The sequence below is a fragment of the Amblyomma mixtum genome, chromosome 2 (genome assembly GCF_055824585.1).
Source record: "Amblyomma mixtum isolate Tamu chromosome 2, ASM5582458v1, whole genome shotgun sequence".
Lineage (NCBI taxonomy): Eukaryota > Metazoa > Arthropoda > Arachnida > Ixodida > Ixodidae > Amblyomma > Amblyomma mixtum.
Window position 1 is genome coordinate 207668903 of NC_143013.1, and position 13454 is coordinate 207682356.

The 13454-nt window shown below is 50.5% G+C and overlaps 1 pseudogene; it reads right to left on the reverse strand.

Annotated features, from left to right (window-relative positions):
• Positions 1-9850: 9850 nt before the first annotated feature.
• Positions 9851-11215, reverse strand: LOC149362379 (uncharacterized; annotated as a pseudogene).
• Positions 11216-13454: the final 2239 nt, after the last annotated feature.

The following is a 13454-nucleotide window of genomic DNA, read 5'->3' on the forward strand; positions in this document are numbered from 1 at the left end:
GTGGCGCCGCACAGTCACGTGACCTAGGGGGCCCACTTGCTTCCTTGGTTGCTCTCTGAACACCACCTGCCAAAGTCATGCTCGTGATTTTTCGCTCACAACGCCGACACTGGGTTTTCTAGACAACCGGGCATTTACGCTATCTGGTTAAAAAGTATATAATAGCTGTATATCATACAGGTACTCACCTACGGGGCAGGAAAGTGGATGCTAAAGATAAGGAAGGGTTCAACTTAAAATTAGAGGATAGCCCAACGGGCTACGGAAAGGAACATGACTCGTTTAACGTCAAGAGAAAGGAAGTTACCAGAGTGGATCAGGGAACAAAGGCAAGTTTATGACATCCTAGTCGAAATCAAGGAGATGAATCATGAGTACTCATTCTGCCGGGAATATCCCTGGTCACGCTCGGCTGCGTGGGCACTTTTGGACTGCGGCTACGAAGAAGAAGCGTTGGCCGGGAACCTTCGTCTTAAGAGCTGTATAGCTGTAACATGCAGCGCCAAGTTTAATTCCCCCTAAAACTGAAATATGTACACCCTTTCATTCCGCGTTTCTGGCTATTTTGGCATTCTCAGCATATTTACCAAAAACATTGGAGAGCATGTACAAACGAAAGATGACCAGACAGCATACTTATGCGTGCAATAGTGTTTTAGTACGTATGCACAAACGCGGTTAGTGAGACTGATGACAGAAAGGTGGCTATTCTACCACACATGACACTTTGTGCAAAGCCTGCGATTCTGATAATGCTCGCGAACATCGCACAGCTTTCCGATTTCGATCAAATGCGCCACTGGCTTGCAGCATCGAACGGCAAAGCTAAGAATCATGCTTGCGGTTATAATCTGTGCAAGCTCGCAGTTCAAGAAAAGCTTTCGATGCGACATCGCCTATGCACGTTCCACTCCTCACTCTGGTTAAAATCACAAAAACACAGCCTCGTGGATACTGAGCGGCAGAAGGGACACGGAAGGGCGCAACATAGCGCTGCGTTGTCCCTTTCCTTCTGTGTTCTGTCATTGGCGCGTAAAGAAAGCTAATACACCCAACAAGTTCATTTGTCTAAGAACACAGTGCTGGACGCCAGAACGGATTAGCAACTACAAATGATGCATTGGAAGAACAAAGCACATGCGCGAAAGCAGAAGCTGTGCGACTCCGAGCGAGCGGAGACGACAAAAGAAACTGGCCGTGCGTTTGGGCATTCAAAGAGTAATTATAACATGTGAATAAGGCTTGCGAGAAATTAGTCGGATGAGTGCAAAACATGCATAGGTGCGTCTGCGTTCGCTGCGTTGGTGTTCCTTAGTCTTTATCAATGCGTTTGCGCGGTACAGTCGCGAGTAAAAGAAAATTATCACAATGATGTCACCAGAGCGCTGAAAACCGCACTTCGCGGCTGGCGCTAAAGCTGGCGCTTCGCGGCCGGGTTATCGGTGCGTTCGTAACTGCAGTGCCGAGCGTTGCGATCTGCAGACCAAAGCCAATTGCGACTGCACATTCTCGTATCGTCACAGACACTCCCTCGACACACTGCTAAACGCACGTTATCAACTCCGAAGGTACTGCTTACCTGAGCCAGTGCCGTACTGTCACATGAACGCACTTTTACGCAAGGTGGATGACGAAACATGCGGCAGATAGTGGCACCCTTACGAATGGTCGAGAGCGGGCAAGTTTGCCCAGGGGGAGAAAAATAAACGATGTTGGGCTGCATATAAAAAGTTTTATTGGCTGCTGAGTACACGGCATATTTCGCACTAAAACTTCTGAGCACAAAACAGCACCCACATGGTAAAATGCATGAGTAATGATATCATGGGTGCTGCACATGTGAAGAGTACTAAAATGGCATGGTCGTTTGCACAGCTTGCCTTGCTGCGTCGCTTAGTAGTTCAAGTCGGTGGCCAGCAGGCATGAGACTTGAGGTCCGGTAGAGCTCGTTCAGAGCTCCTGGAGAAATGCAGAGTCCAAACCGTAGAGCGGCTCACGAAAGCACGATAAGATTCGGGTCCACCACTCCAGAACGTTGGTGTGTGGCCGCTGTCGCATGGGGATTTCCCACATCGCGTGGCACAGAGCGCACAAGTCGCCGCCCGGGGAAATCACCGAGCAGCGCGTCTTCCAATCCAAAAAGCCCCGGTATTGGTCCGGATTATCCAACAGGCTTCGCAGGTACTTGGCCAGTTCACCCTTACCCTGCAGCTTTGCCGACGTGATGACTGAACTTTTCGGCACGTTCAGAGATTCATTGGCCGGCATCAGGACTACTGGAACCAAGTCGTACTTGAAGGCCTCATAGATCACCTCGTACACGGTCTGGAAGCACTCGGGCCAGAGACTGACCACAATAAAATGATAGCGCTTGGCAATGTAGCGGACACACTCAGTTGGAGTCGCGCAAAAGGCTGCCCCGCAAGATGGAACCAGGCGCAGGCGTACGAAGCCGCCAGGCTTGTTAGACGTGTCTTTACCTGGGCGCGGAGTTGCGATTTCTTTGTGGTAGCGCTTCTGCTCGCAGTCGTCAAGGATCCAGGCAACGTCTCCCTTCTGCGGTAGGGAGATAGCGTTATCTAGTCTTACAAGAGGTTTGGCTTGCGGCTTGTCTCCCGAATCTTTGCAGCGAAACGTGTCGTGAGGAATCACGACATCCGCGTCTTCCCTCTTGGCCATGGTCCAATTAAACAGGTGCGCCACGACAGGCAGATGGAGGGACGGGTTATCCGCGGTGCCCGCACCGAGCGGCGGCCTGCGCTCTTTGGGCGAGAAGACCCACAACTGGTCCACTGCGCGCCAGGGAGGAGCGTCATGAATGTCCAAGTTCTCTGGGTAGATCACGACGGCGTCGCTCCTAATGAGGCGGCGGCGGTCGGTGGTAACTTCGCACTCCTCTGGATCACGGCTGCCCTCGACCTTGCACACAGTGCGACTGATCACTGAGTGGTTGTCATCGGCAGTGACATTAGTATGCAACAGTGGATTTCCTGGTTCGGGGTTCCACAGAAGCAGGCGCGGAAGGCCGTTGTCTTGCAGGCGCTCGCGCCAGGGAAGCCACGACGGTGGGGGCAACGGCGTAAACGGCGCCGGCTTGGAGCGCAGGGATACGGTGAATATAGGGGCTAGAATAGCCACCGCGACGGCGCAGGTCAATCCTACTAGCAGGTAGCAGCGGCTTTTCCTTTTCTTGCTGCATTTGGCAATGCGACGCGTAGAACCGTACGGCAAGAAATCATCGGAGCTCTGCGACTGTTCGGAAGGTGCGCGGTCTAGCGGGCGCTCGCCGCCCACAGGAACGGGTCCTTGGGAGCGGGAACCCGCCGCGGCAGATTCCTGCTGTACAGCATGAGCGGGCTGCTGGGGCTCGGAACGTCGTCGAATGTCAGCCAGGGTCTCGAACACCACCGGTTCATCACCTTCGTCTTCGCGGCGTGTGGTCAGTTCCAACTGCTGAGCGGACAAGTGGCCCGGGCTTCGAGTAGGCCTGAAGAACTCAGCCGCAGCTCGAAGTATTCGTTGGGTGGCACTTCGCGGAGGCTGGTCTGCCATCGTGCCACTGCGAAGTTTATGGAGAGTAACCTACGTTAACAGTGCGGGCGACGCCCAACAAAGGACAAGATAAATCCTTAATTGTAAGAAAACACTCAAAAATGACGCAAAGCAAGAACAGACAGTTGCGCTGCATGCTAGGAATCACTCTGACAGTTCACGTGGCCATTAGCTCAAGCATGAAGCACAAGACATGCCACCCTTGACTTCTCACAGAAGGCTGCCTAATCACATTTTCAGTGCCCAAATAACTCGAAGCAATCTGTTTCGCGTAGCAGCTGCTCTGCTCTTACCGGACAAAAGCTAATGCAAGCTTCGCCAGCTTCCGCAAAATTTGTCATAGCATACTTTTTTCTGGAAAAATAGACCACTACCTCCTTCCTGCACTGCACTCCCTTAGTTTCACTAGCACCGTAACCGAGTAAATTAAGCAAGTCCGAAGTCAGCCTACCTTTCGTTCTTGAAGACTCGAACACCGTCAAAGGACGAGGGTGGCGCCTGCAGCAGCGCAAGCAGGCGAATCCACTCCGGCGCTCGGGACCCCCTCTTTTTACTGCATGCTCCGTACGAAAATCACGATGTGTGGCAGGTGCGGCTAGCCGATGCTGATAAGGCATCGCCTCTGGACAATCCGCTGCCACGTGCCAATATACACAGAGAGGCTGGCTTATCGCTTTTAAAGAAAGCATAGCGACGATGCAGGAAAACGCGAGATAAAGTAAGGCACTCTGTTTACCGAATCAGCTCTTTCACTTCAAAGGCTCCAACTGTACCACTACTGTAAGCATTCAGCATGCCTTAGTTGGTGATTGCAGCGGCAAGTATTTTTTTTAATAAAAGACGGATAGCAACAATTAATGAGATAAGGGACGGCCAGTGGGCGCGTAATGCAGTTGCGGAGCTCTTCCGCGCGTTCCTCAAAGCAGTTCTATTCTAAATCAACGTCTCCCCCTCTTGACTAGCTAAGTGACTTCTGTTGTTGCGTCATGATTCCCGAACAGAGAAATTTTCTTCGCACCCTTGACTGCCTGATGACTCAAAGAAACGATAGACAGCATTTTGAACACTATTTACCTTATCTCATGGCTTGCTTCACGAGTCGCAGCTTTCAGGACTCGTCTAATGTAAAACATCGCCTGGTTAAGCAAGAAATTCATGCCAGAATCCCTCGAATAAGTCTCTGCCACATTACGTAGCCATGCGATCAGAAAAAAAGATGAGCTAAGGATTGTGACGATGTAGGTCCAGGAATGCAGCCAGAATACACGAAACTTTAAGCGGGTATTCTTTTCTTTTATTCGTTTTAGTGACGCCAGCGCGATAGCATGATTCCCGAAGAATTACTATTCACCCAGCTGCGTGACGGTTTTACGGCGAACATAAAGAATTAGCTATAGAAGGTTCTTAACATGGTAAATATAGAATGTCGGTGCCGTCCAGAAGGCACCACTAAAGCCACCGCTCGGCACTTTATGACACGGCGCTCAAATTTAATTGTAACCAGGTGTTTAGGTTCAGCGCTGTTATACCGCCGGATCTCGTCACCCGGCCCTCCAAGAAAAAAAAAACACCTGATGTGGGACGCTTCGTTTGCCAACTTCTAGACGAAGCTTTTGATGAGGCCCACACCAAAGCCACATGCATTGTGTTAATGTGTTGGACGCTGAAACAGGGGACGCTGCCCGCAGTTGTAAAGAAGATTGGCAAATGTTCCCGCATTAACGTTGCCACTGCCCACAGGTAAGGGTAAAATCCGGTTAAACTCATAAGAATTTTGCCTCAAGGAAAAGTTCGACTTTTGATACATAACCTGAATGCGTACGTTCCGCCCACGGTTGATATCGGCGCTTCCTGTACGCGTTAGTACCAAGGCCTCCAAGGCATGGTGTTTCATTTGACCCCATTGGAGCAACAAAAAAAAAACTTGCTTGTAATACAGCCTGAACGGACCAGTTCGCACCATATACAGGCTGCCAGATGGGCATGAGCCTTTTGTTTATTTTTCTTTGTATGTATAAGATGCTACTTAGGCACGCACTGTCAGTGTCGATTGAAACGCGAACATGAGAACTGCAATGCGAAAACAAGGATGCAGATGTGATAGCTGCTCGAGGAAATATAAGCGGGAGCTTGACGGCTAGCTGACGGGAAAAAAAAATGATACTTCTGAAGAAAACGCATGAAATTAACTTTCAATGTGCGATTATACCGATATGCAGTCGTCACTTCGATATTTTTCAGCGGACGGTATTATTTTTCATATATTTGGACCGCACTCCAAGCCGGCTTGTAAAACGCGAGAAGAAGAGTGTGACGTCACAAATCCTTATCGGACAGGTAGCCGGCTGCAGTATTTGAAGCGCGCCTTTGTGCAGCAGTGTGACATAAAATCTGGTTCTGCTGACCGAAAAATTCGTCACGCAGGCAATCAATGCCGCCATGACGATCAGTTATCTTGCTTTCACGGGAATAGAAGAAAAGGGCTCATAAGATCTCAACTACAGCCTAAATGGCTCATAAGGGCACATAAGTTCTAAAATACAACGGCGCCAACAGCTAAAACAACGCAACGTCGGCCGCTATGGACATGGTTGTAGTTTTCGGGCTTCTTTGTGTGGCGGGCCCGGGATAGCGCCGAAGAGAGTCAGGAGGCTGCTGGGGTCTCAGACGAACTGTCCTTTAATAACATCTACAAAAGCGTTTTATACACAAGACACTGGCGCCACGGTACGGAAAAAGTGAAAGCGAAACTGAAACACGGTACGGACAAAGTGAAAGCGAAACCGAAACTTAGACGATACAACATATTCCCTCCCTTAGAAAAACATGTCATGCGTTAGACAGTGGTTAGCTGATTATTTACGATAATTGAACATGGAGTTGATATAATGCACACTTAAGGAAACGAGAAATAGAAACATAGTTCACAACCACAGTATGACAGTCACAAAGGTGAAATGAAGAGTAGTCGAAAGTCACATGAAGTGAACAGAGAAGTAGCGCGCACACATCACACACACTGGAACACTGAAGCACCGAGTTGCCTTGGTGTTTTCAGTCACCGAACGACTTCTATGAAGGATAGCCGTAGCGATCCGGTGGCTGTCTAGCTCTTGTAGGCTGAATGCGTCGGTGCTGAACATCGACAGTTGGAGGATTGGGCATGTTTGGCGGTGCTGCGCCGTGGCACGCTTGTTCCTGCGTAGCAGACAATGGTGGATCAGCCTAGGTGGGTGGCAGTTTAACACTGTCGTAAGTGGACAATGACGAGGGCACCTTGGTGAGTCTCGATGCGTTCCAGATCTTCCCGTCATCGAGGAGAAACGACGATGGTCCCTTCCTCGCGATCACTTTACGCGGCTGACTGTAGGAGGAATCACCCTTGAATGCCACTGTAGGCTTCTTTACACGGACGAAGTCATCTACTGTCACCGTTGTCTGCCTTGCCGCCCGGCGAGCATCCGCGTATTTCTTGCTGTTTTCTTGCATCTCCACCACGCGTTGGCGCATCCGACGAAGTTCTGTTGCCGGATCAGTAAAGAAGGACGGTGATGGATGTCCAACAATGTCAAGCCGTGTTCTAGGCAATCTTCCGTGCAGTAGCAGAGCGGGAGCTATCCCTGTAGTAGCATGAGGCGTGCACCGGTAGATGCCGAGGTAGTCAACGGCTGCTTGACGAATGGGACGATGTTCGAGCAAAGCTAGCTGAACGAAATTCTTGAAGACGCGGTTAAACCGCTCGACTAGCCCATTTGACTGTGGATAATAAAGAGACGAGTGCGTGAGACGAATGGCGCGCTCGTTCAAGAACTGTGTGAATTCTTGAGACGAAAACTGAGGTCCATTGTCGCTAACAATTTTGTCGGGGTAACCTTCTCGGGCGAAAATGGACACTAAGAAATTAGTCACCGTACTTGTTGAAACTTCGCTACAGAAGTGTACTTCCGGCCATTTTGAGAAGTAGTCCACTAATGTAATAGCGAACCTACAGTCTTGCGGGGCTCTTTCCATGGGGCCGACGATGTCGATGGCCAGCTATTGCCAAGGGCGCTCAGGCAGCGGTACCGGCTGAAGAGGAGAAACCGCAGTCTTGGCGCTTTTGTCGGCTGCCTGACAGACGCTGCAGTTATGGACGGCAAACTCGACTTGCTTGTCCATGCCTGGCCACCAGAAGCGTTCCCGTAGTCGCGCCTTGGTACGAACTATTCCTGGGTGCGCCTCATGAGCCGTAGCTATTAGCTGCGGTGTCAGCGAGAGGGGAACAACCACTCGTTCTCCACGCATTATCAAGTCGCTGACCACGGAAAGTTCTTCGCGCGCAGTGAAGTAGGGCTGCAGTTCGCTTGAAATGAACTTACGCAAAGGCCAAGTCGACTCAACATATGCCTTGACGTCTTTCAAAATAGGGTCCTCGCTAAGAGCCTTCTTGAACTGCTCTTTTGTGAGGCAAAGGGGTGTAATGAGATTTAATATAATCTCCTCCTCAACGGAAACATCTTCATGTGAAACAGGGGCAGGAAGACGAGAAAGGGCATCCGCAACGGCGTTCTCTGATCCCTTACGGTACTCTACTGTGTAATTGTAGCGGAGAAGGCGTTCGGACCACCGTGCAATGCGAAGAGGCCGCCTGCCCGTTCCCTGAGAGGACAGGAGGGAAACTAAGGCTTGATGGTCCGTGCGGAGTGTGAATGGACGACCCCACAAGTACGTATGCCAGTGCTCGCACGCCCAAATGCATGCAAGTGCCTCGCGCTCTCCATCCGCATACTTCCTTTCCGCCGGAGACAGCGTACGAGACGCAAATGCAATTGTATGTAGCTTGTGCCCGTCCAGTTGCTGGAGAACAGCGCCATGTCCACAGTCAGATGCGTCCGTGGAAACAATGACAGGAAGAGTCTCGTCAAACATTTGAAGTACCCGGCCGGATTGAAGCAAGGACTTGATACTTCGGAAACTAGCGTCTGCAGCGGCAGTCCAACTGAAAGGTTGGTTCTTGCGAAGGAGGACTCGCATTGGTTCAACGATGCCCGCGAGACTCGGGAGAAACTTCGCGTAGTATTCGACTAAGCCAAGGAAAGAGCGGAGTGCAGTTACATCAGTGGGGGCAGGAGTATTAAGTATCGAATTCACTTTTTCCGGCATTGGCGAGATACCCTGGGCGGTGACCTTGTGACCCAAGAAGGACGGCTCTTGTACGCAAAAAGTGCATTTGTCATTTAGTTTGAGTCCTGCATTCTTGATGCGCTGAAGAACAGCCGTCAGGTTGGTCAGGTGCTACCGCTCATTCCTGCCGAACACGATGATGTCATCGATATAGAAAAGAACACCTGAACACCCCTGAAGAATTCGCGACATCATTTGCTGAAAAACGGCAGGGGCCGAAGCCAATCCAAAGCAGACTCGTTTGAAGCGGAAAAGCCCTTCATGGGTTATGAAGGCGGTTAAGTCACGGCTGTCGGGGTGAAGCGGTACCTGATAGTAGGCTGATCCCAAGTCCAACTACGAGAAGTGGTTTGCTCCTACGAGACTGTGCAGGAGCTCTTCTGTGTGGGGAAGGGGAAAGCTGTCCGTGACGACGGCTTTGTTGGGTTCTCTCAGATCCACACATAATCGGATGCTACCGTCTTTTTTTCGTACCACGACAATGGGAGATACCCACTCAGAAGCGTTGATGCGCTCGATAACGTCAAGTTGTTCCAAACGGCGCAGTTCCTCCGTTACCTGAGGTCTAAGTGTAAACGGAAGTCGACGGAGCTTCCATGTTACAGGTGGAATGTTGGATCTAACTTTGACGCGATGAATGAACCCTTTGGCCATGCCAAGGCCTTTGTCAAAAATGGTTCCGAACTCGGCAGACAGACAGTCCGGAAGGTGTCTATTCTGCTCATTTCCTCCGATGGCAGAAGTTGTTGAAGTCTGAAGACAACTCAGAGAGGAACCGTCAATGTGCAGGTCCAAAGATTTTATGGCGTCAACGCCAAGGAGAGATGTGCCTTGTAATACAACATAGAAAAGAATAGAGGCGGAGCGGTCCTTGTATTTGACTTCTGAGTAAAAGCAACCATGTACTGGAATGGGCTGTTGCGAATAATCGAGCAACTTCACCTTAGGAGAGTAAAGCGTTGACGTTAGTTCGAAATGCTGTTTAAAAATACTGTCGGCTAAGATAGACACAGAGGAGCCAGAGTCAACGAGCAGCTTCAAAGGTGTCTGAGCAACAGAAACATTAACAAGAACACCGGCCCGACGGGGGCTACCCACGGAAAGAATGTGCAAGACTTCAGCCTCATGGGAAGAATTACTGCATGCGACCTCCTGAACAGCTAACGGGGCTGCGTTTTCGCCGATCACAGACAGAGCGAAAGTGCCCCAGGCGGCCGCAATGTAAACACCGCTGGTCTTTTGCGGGGCAGCACGGGTACGAAGCCAGATGCTGCAAAGAACCACAGCGAAAACAAAACGACGTGGATCCACGCGAAACTTGAGAACCTTTTGGGGGGACATCCGGAGGGGCCTGGCCGTCGGAACGCGAGGCACGTGAGGAAACCGAGCCGCGTCGTTCGGGCTGGATATTGGAACGGGTCTGCATTACGGAGTTCCGAGCTCCGCGTAATGTCACTCTACTAACGTTTGCAGAAGAGAACTCGTGTAGCTGTTGCGCGGCTTGTTCAATCTGAAGCGCGAGCTGCACGGCGCGAGAGAAAGAAAGTGGGGAAATTTCAAGAAGAAGGCGTTCGCGGATGTGTTGAGAGGCGACGCCTTCCAAGAATTGATCACGCAGTGAATCCTCCACATCAACAAAAGAACAAAGCGCTGCGAGCTCTCGTAATGCGGCAACAAACTCCTGGATAGACTCGCCTGGATGTTGAACTCTGCGACGAAAACGGTGCCGCTCAACAATTACATTGCTCGTAGCAGAGAAATGCAACGACAAGGCTGTAATGGCTTGGTCATATATAGACGGTTAGGCTGGGGCTTCGGCGGTGCTTGCGTCAGCGGCAGCATGCGCGGAAGAAACCTCTTGGGTGATTTGTGAAGGTTCGGAAACAGGGATAGGCAGGGTGTAAAAAATACGCTGACCTTCTGTACCGATGCTGTGCAGAAGAAGGGCCTTGCGACGCTCGGGTGAGAAGGTCGACGATCTTGAGGCCACGAGGAACGTTTCGAACATGCGGTGCCATTGGGACTATGGAACAGCGGGACGGCCCGGGACGGGAAGGAACGGCGGCGGCGGAGGGATGGCGGCGCTCATGGTGCTGAAGCAGCGAAGGAAGGCTCAGGAACGAATATGAAACCTCGTCGCCATTGTGGTGTTCGGGCTTCTTTGTGTGGCGGCCCCGGGAGAGCGCCGAAGAGAGTCAGGAGGCTGCTGGGGTCTCAGACGAACTGTCCTTTAATAACATCTACAAAAGCATTTTATACACAAGACACTGGCGCCATGGTACGGACAAAGTGAAAGCGAAACTGAAACACGGTACGGACAAAGTGAAAGCGAAACCGAAACTTAGATGATCCAATAATGGTGGTTCTACATGAATAGTTGAGACAGAAAGGCAGCTATTGCGGCTCTAACAAGGCGTCGATACACTGTTCGTAGCTTTGTGTTGTCTGACGCGATTTGAGATTTACCCGCGCGTTTACCTTTTCACACCTCACTAAACATGACGGAATCGCATCTTCTTGCAAGCTAGCACAGAGAACGCGCTCAAACGCGAACCCCGCAGTAACCCTTCACTGCAGATAATTAGGAAGATATCCGATGGTCATTAATTGTAACGAACTGGATTCCAAGAGAAGGAAAAGGGAGGAGGGAGCGGCGGTCTGGTCTTCGCCTACAACACCACACTGCAGTAGACCACCCAGATGACACCGTTTAGGTTGGTACACGAGAGGGAGTCCACTTACACGATCGACACCAACATGGCACCAAAATAAACAACCTCGACATCGCCACCTATCTCCAGCGCGCAGAAGCAGCCCGACGGCTTGCCCGACTACGGATCAAATATCAGCAGAGCACCTACGCTACAATCTTCGCCGAAGCCACATGGAAAACCAGCCAGGGACTTGGTCTGGCAGCGAATGCCCATCAGCCGCCACGGACCGAGCTTCTGTAGCCGCTACTTTGTCCCGTACAATATTTTTTGCCGAATCGGAGAACTTGACTGCGAGGTCGTCCCCGACGGAGTCACAGCATGCCAGCGGCGCCGTTCACGCCCAGAAGTTGTGCATGTTGCGCGCCTGAAAACTAATTACGGACGCCAACGGACGCTTTTCGTTTGCATTCTCACTGGTGGTTTCTCTATTACCAGTGTTTATTTTTGACCCCCCTCTGTTCTCTTTTTATTTTAATGCATCAGCCTGATGCTTCTTTAAGAGGTTCATTTCATTTTTTGCCCTTTATTTATTCCTCTTTGTCGCTACACAAGTATACGCAAACACTGCTCGGACCCGTAGCCGACGGCTAGTAATGGTCCAATAGAAAAAGTTATACGCGCATGCAGACAACAATATACCAAAATAAAGAAAGAGTAAGTTAGTACACAGAAAGCTATACGCCACTCTCAACACTTGTAACCGCATCAACAAAAGAAACACATAATAGAGGTTATATAAACTAAAAAATTACAGACCAAACAAAACGCGTAGGACTTACACAATAATTGGTTTGGTTTATGGGGTTTAACGTCCCAAAGCGACTAAGGCTATGAGAGACGCCGTAGTGGAGGGCTCCGGAAATTTCGACCACCTGGGGTTGTTTAACGTGCACTGACATCGCACAGTACACGGGCCTCTAGAATTTCTCCTCCAAAGAAATTCAACCGCCGCGTCCGGGATCGAACCCGCGACTTTCGGGTCAGCAGCCGAGCACCATAACCGCTGAGCCACCGCGGCGGCTTACACAAGAATTAAGGCATAACAAAAAGATAGGGTAAAATAGTTATTAGGTCTTTTCAAAGCATCACAAGGGCACAACATACGAGAAGAGGATAAACAGAATTCGGAACACACTTTTTAATTACAAAGCTTTTTTTTTTTACAATAGACGCAAATGCATAAATCTATATATAATCAAGGTATCAGTGTTCGGCTACATGAAAATATTATCAGGCAGATATCTATGAACTGCTGTAATAAATGAAAGTATGAACTCAAAGTGTGCCATTCTTATTAAGGTAATCATTTTTTATTCCAGAGGAAAAGTTGTAGGCAGTCTTCAGGTCATGTGGTCGGGTATTCCAAATTTTTACGCCTCCCCCCTCCCACCCCCTAGGGGGGGGTAAGGGCGCAAAGCTTTGCAGTGTTTATTTGCTTATCCTCAAAGAGGCCGCCATGCGGTTTTAACGCGACAGCGTTACAGGCCCCGTTTTACAGGAAATCCGGTGTAGGGGTTGTCGGCTTTGTGAGCGAAAAGTCACGAGCATTGCTCTGGCATGTCGTCCCCAGAGAGCAACAAAGGAGGCAGGTGGGCCACCTAGGACACGCGACCCTGCGGCGTCATCACAACCTGCCCACCGGATAGTGAGCCAACTGCCCACCGTGGCAGGTGGCAGTTGAATTAATGATTTGTGGCTGAGCAAGGGCAATGTGGGCCGCAGAAGGCCCACCGCTGGGAGCCATCGCTGGGCAGTGGCCTCGCTTAACCGTTGCATCACTATGCCAGGACGGGCATGAGGACTTCCAGGGATCTATGAATGTAAAGTAGAAACCGGCGTTCTGCTATATGGGAACTAACCCACTCTATGTCTGCAGCAGCTGCATCAAGGGTTCGGCGATACACGAAAAGTTCTTGAGAGACCGTCGGTAATACGCGCACAGCAGAGGAAATCTGGCACACCTTTCTTTTCCGGCGGCTGTGGAGACTGCGCGATAGCAACTGTCCCATGCGTTCAGCGCGGCCA